Source organism: Alosa pseudoharengus, unplaced genomic scaffold (assembly GCF_046254945.1).
Source record: "Alosa pseudoharengus isolate Yale_2024_CS ecotype anadromous, Long Island Sound unplaced genomic scaffold, YU_APseudo_1.1 YU_APseudo_1.1_scf_1, whole genome shotgun sequence".
Classification (NCBI taxonomy): Eukaryota; Metazoa; Chordata; class Actinopteri; order Clupeiformes; family Clupeidae; genus Alosa; species Alosa pseudoharengus.
Window position 1 is genome coordinate 27,482,925 of NW_027468564.1, and position 5,518 is coordinate 27,488,442.

Here is a 5,518-nt window from a genome sequence, read left to right on the forward strand (position 1 = left end):
TTTCTGCGCCAGCAAAATTTTGTGTTCAGGGCTCAACATTAACTTTCTGAAGTAGCAGCTACTTGCCAACTGGGCAACCAGACATGGGCTTTTGGATGCCACATTAGCAGCTAGCTAAGCCAAATGGTTTCATCCTGTATAGTTCATGCTACTACTTGAAGTTAAAGCGTTTATAAGTCTGGCAAGGCTAAGTTTATACAAGTACCCAGCGAGCCACAGACACACAGACGATTGTTGCTTTATATATTATGATAGATAGATGGTGCAGATCAGCAGGGGTTGTTTTTTTTTTTTGGGGGGGGGGGGGGTATGCAAAAGTAGTAGTAGTAGGCGCCAAGTGGATATGATATCTTATGTGTATGCAATGTACGCATGTGCTTCAATCATTCTTGTGTAGAATATAACATGAATGGTTACTGAGCAATTTGATGGTCAGGCGATTAGAGTCAAGGAGATTCTATTCTTGTAGAACATGTAACTAGTAATCATATCATATCTATCATTTTTGCTAATAATGTAGAGATAAAATATCATTCTAATAATGTTTTTTGTCTTTGTTACAGATAATTTACGAGATACATGCTTGTCTCTCTCTCTCTCTCTCTCTCTCTCTCTCTCTCTCTCACACACACACACACAGACACACACACTCAACCTTTTTTATTCTCATATAGTAAGTATTCCAAGATTTTTATTTTCACAAATTTGAAAGACACTAAATTGTTACTTTATTATTGTTAACCTGAAGAGCATCGGATTCTGTTAAATATCCAATTGGCATTGGGGGAACACCGAATCATCAATCCACGTTTAATGTAGGAACAGCAAATCGCATAGTGTTATACTAGATACCCTGAGTTGGTCCCAAATATCAGTCTTGAAATAGATGAAATCTTGTTTATTACAGGATTGCCTTTATTACAACTGAGTTGAAAGACTGAACATGTTGTTTAATGGTTCAATCTCTCTAAACAACTGAGGAATTTGTATTTTTAAACAATAGCAATTCTAATTACCGGTATGCTTTTCTTGTTGATTTTTTGCAGCCTGTCATGGGAGGGTTAAAAAAAAAAATGCCCTGCATGTCTTGCATCCATTTTTAATGGGTGCAAAATATGCCCAGTATGCACGGCACCACAGCCACAGAAGCTGAGGCAAAAAAAACAACTAGAAAGCTTCAATGAAAAAAAGGAAACCTGGGAGGCCAATACCAAAAAGAATCAACTGACCTCCCATCTGATGGATGATTCTATTATTCTGGTAAGTCATTTGTGCTACATTCAGTGTCGGTGCTCCGCACAAGCAGAACATGCACTGCGCGTGGGGCACCAAGTGCCTGGGGGGCACCAAAAAAATATAGCTCGTAGAAAATCATCATGCCGCAAATCCTCAAATTGTGGCGGGTCTTTTTTATGTAGGCTACTTAGGTTGTGCAAACCACAGTCCTTTATTCGAGGCAGGCATTTATTTCTTATAAGGCTTCTGTTGAATAATTTTATGTAAAGCCTGTGCTAACAGTTCTCCTGCCCGCTACCGCATCTGTGTGAGCGCGTCCCTACTGGATATTGTGGCCTGTTCACACGTTATGTCTCTTCCTTGCAAACTTGACTAGCTAAACCATTAATGAAAGCAAAGCAACCAGTTACATCTTCATAAAATATCAATTTGCCAGGCATGCCTTCATGGACAACAGGCCTAAGGTATTTTTTCCTGCGTTTTATGGTGAGACACATTTGGAGTGGCATGGTATCAAAAGCAGAAGATTCTCGGTCTAGTTTGGATTTATGCCTAATTAACTTTTGGATTGTTTGATTATATTGCTCAATGTTGGAACTCATGGCCAATATCAAATATGATTGGTATTTTATGCTTCAATGTTCAGTTTAAATTTAGTTCAAACTGTGTCAGGTTTTCCATCCGCTGTTTATTTGCGAGCCAATAGCCACTTCATTCATTTTTTGCACATTAACCTTACTGTGTGTAGCCAAGCCTTATGCCATACCCAAGTAGCCTAAATCAAGGTAATTTTTAATTATGCATGATTTATTTTGTTATTGAATTCGTAGGCTGGGATTCCTCTCAGCAACAATTATGTTTAAAGGTAGCCTACTGCTTTAGCCTTCAGAAGGGGCAGGCAGCCAGGCTACTGACAGAGCGACGTTGGAGACCCATAGTAGATTTACGACTTTTCATTGCCAACAGTAGGCCTATTAAACCAACCAACAATATAAAGTATCCAAAATAGTGGGGGCACCAGAGTGGCACCATGCATTTGTGCTTTGGGCACCCAAATGGCTAGCACAGGCCCTGGTTACATTACCATAGTACTAATGTTAGGTTAAAGGTTGTATCAGTGATGATGAGCGATTTGTAAAGACAAAACACTTTTATAATGTTCAGCTAATATTTTCTCATGGTCGGCTAGCTCTCCTGTCATTCTAGGCGCTGAAAAAGACTCTGGTATTTTTACGCAGCCCATGCACCACAAACCGCGGAGTCTACCGGACATTAACATTGTGGTTGGTAGTACACCACTAACAATAACCAAGCATTGCATGGATTTTTTAAAAATGAATACTGGTGGTAAGGTTGAGTTATCTCTTGTGTGTCTTGTTTGGTCCTCAGACAAAATATAAAATGAGTTATATATCGGACAAAAACGTCTGCTAAGAAATTTGAACATAAACAATAACAAAAACACAGGCAATATCCGCCAGGATCACTGATACAACCTTTAAGAATGAAGTGTCAAAATGAGTAATACCTCTACTATGCTCCTGTAGTGACACGTTCATACATGAATCATGCACACATGCAAATAGACATGCACACCAAACCCACGCACATATTTTCACACCTTTCCCACATACACTCTCAACAAGTACATTCTCAACTAGTACATTCTCAACTAGTGCATTCCCGTAGCATCTGCTAGCCCGTAGCGTGTTGTAATTTATATGTATGTTGCTTTGGATAAAAGCGTCTGCTAAATACATAAACGTAAACATATATCACTGGCACAATTTATAAATGTTTTTTTAAAGTAACAGGGTTTTTTTTTTTTTCAGATTGAGAAGCTCAATGCTGTGGGCTGGAGTCCCGTCCTCCTTCTTGAATACCCAAAGAGAAACATACAAATGCTTCTCCCTCAGGGCCTGAGGTTAAGTGGGGGGGAAAGTAAATGCCTCAATAACATTAAGGACATTTTCACCTTAATGGTTAAAGGTGATTCCACATTTTCTATACATTATAACGTCTCTATACAACCCCAATTCTGAAAAAATGTGGGACACTGAAAATTAGATGACATCAAATAACAAAATGTACAGAAAAATATCATGACATCACTCCTACATTTCACATTTGACCTTATTGTACATTGTGTATTGTTTGTGTTGCTTGTATTCTTTCAGGAAAGAAAGCGTTGACCGATCCAAACAATTTGCCGGGTCAATGAGAGGAGGCCATCTTCATGTCAGAAAATGTGGCTTTCCACCAAGTGTAGATTAGCAATGGTAATTGCGTTAGGGAAGAAAGTCAGTTGCGGAGAATGTAAGATACAGGCCCTAATCTGTACACTGTATGATGAATTATATGATATGCTTGTTATTTGTGTTCTGTATGTATGTTAACATTTTGATTAACATACTACTATTTGCTTATGTCAAACAGTTTCTAGAAAAGGAAGTGAAGAACGAGTGCCCCCACAACAGCCCTATGTACAAGCAGCAGTACAGAAGAGTACTAAAAAAGAGAAAGACAAAGGTTATTTCCATACACAAAATTGCAAATAAAACAATGGATGATGTAACAGTACTTTTTGATCACTTTTAAAAATGTATAATGGCACTGCGGAATAATTGAAATCAGTGATCAGTAACTGTCAGTATCAGTAATCGTACCAGATAATGCGTTTGTTCATCTTTGTGTTTATGTTCAAAATCCCGAACAAGACACGCCAGAGATAACTCACCCCTATATTATATATAAATATAATATAAAGTATTCTCTGAAAAATATTCACGGCATGTTTTAGTATTGTTAGAGATGCTACCAACCCCAGAATGTTTGTCTGCAGTTACTCTATGTTCCAGTTTATGGGACTGTGTAAATTGACCAGGATGTTTTACAGCTCGTATAGGGAATGTAAAGTGAGTGGACCATGAGGAGATATTAACTGAACATCATAAAAAGTGTTACGTGTCTACAAAACGCTGATAGTCACTGATGTGAAGTGTTAAAATTTGAATGTTAAGTTGAGTGCAATGTTATCTTTTTAAGCAAGACACTATTTTTCTATGTCTTTGTTTGCCTGCCACAGGGGAAGATGGAGATCTTAATAGATTGGGTGCCTTCCAAAATGTGGTGAGTTGGTTATCTTTTACACCAGATACTCACAATTACACAAAGGGAAATTACGTTGTTCCAGCAGCCATACATATACTGTAGGACATGTAAATGTACCAGATTTAGTTATTATAGTCTATGCTATAATTTAGTTATATACCGGTACTGCAGGCTACATGTAAACATATATACATATATACCGTAAATCAGTTTATATTGTAACACTCCTGTGTACCTGATGTTTTAGATGGATAGAAAGATACTTTATTGATCCCCAAGGGGAAATTCAAGTATGAACAGTAGGCCCAAGGGGAAATTCAAGTATGAACAGTAGGGTTTTATGGCAATTGGTAGTAGAGTGTTGTCTGGGGTGAGTGTGAGCTATAAACTATTTTTTATTCATTTGCACTCTGAACTTGTAAATGTACTAACCTGAGATGTTGATAATGTAACTTTTGTCAATTCAGAATGTCAGGGCCCAGTTTTTTTTATTTCCATACTGTGGAGTATTCAGATATTTTATTAGTTGTAACACTATTATGACATTGGTTAATCTAAACATCCCTCCACTAGAATATCTAATCAAACTGGAATACAGGTTACAGTCTTTTTCACTAACCATCTTCCCCCTTTTTTCTCAGCGGGAAAACCTGTCTGCCAACCTGGGAGCCTGCAAGATAAAGATCTACACACACACACACACACACACACTCACTCACTCACTCACTCACTCAACAGTCAACAAATGTTTTAGCTGAGTGTTGTTCTTTTGTATTTTTTTATATAATATAAGTTAATAAAGACTACTACTGAAATAACATCAAAATGTTGAACCTTCATCCTTGAACCTATCATAGCATGATATTGTTAAAGCTGAATTGTTTGCAGGGGAGGGGTGTTGGCACAAAGAGATTTGAACACACTTTATTGCATCTCAAACTAGATCCACACCTGGTAAAGTTAACATAATAAAATATTGACAAATCAACCCATATTTTGCCTTGATGACATTAGTTATCCCGCAACACCAGACACATGTAAAGCTTTGACCATTGTGTAAATGATGCACATGCCTTTCCAACTATTGTCCATTATTCAAATTATTACTGGATACTGTACCAGGTTATGATCTATGAAGTCAATATTACTCTGAAGTACTAGGTCCTTACTA

At 37.6% G+C, this 5,518-nt stretch overlaps 1 long non-coding RNA gene across 3 annotated transcripts; it reads left to right on the plus strand.

The window, feature by feature from the left end:
- Positions 1-316: 316 nt before the first annotated feature.
- Positions 317-5,159, plus strand: LOC143131035 (uncharacterized). Of its 3 annotated transcripts, XR_012988031.1 has the most exons (7): positions 317-673; positions 1,047-1,260; positions 3,069-3,225; positions 3,414-3,552; positions 3,673-3,765; positions 4,322-4,365; positions 4,989-5,159. It is a non-coding gene; the product is annotated as an uncharacterized LOC143131035 (long non-coding RNA). The 3 variants fall into 3 exon arrangements; XR_012988030.1 differs by having other exon boundaries at positions 317-1,260; XR_012988040.1 differs by having other exon boundaries at positions 317-1,260; positions 3,414-3,515.
- Positions 5,160-5,518: the final 359 nt, after the last annotated feature.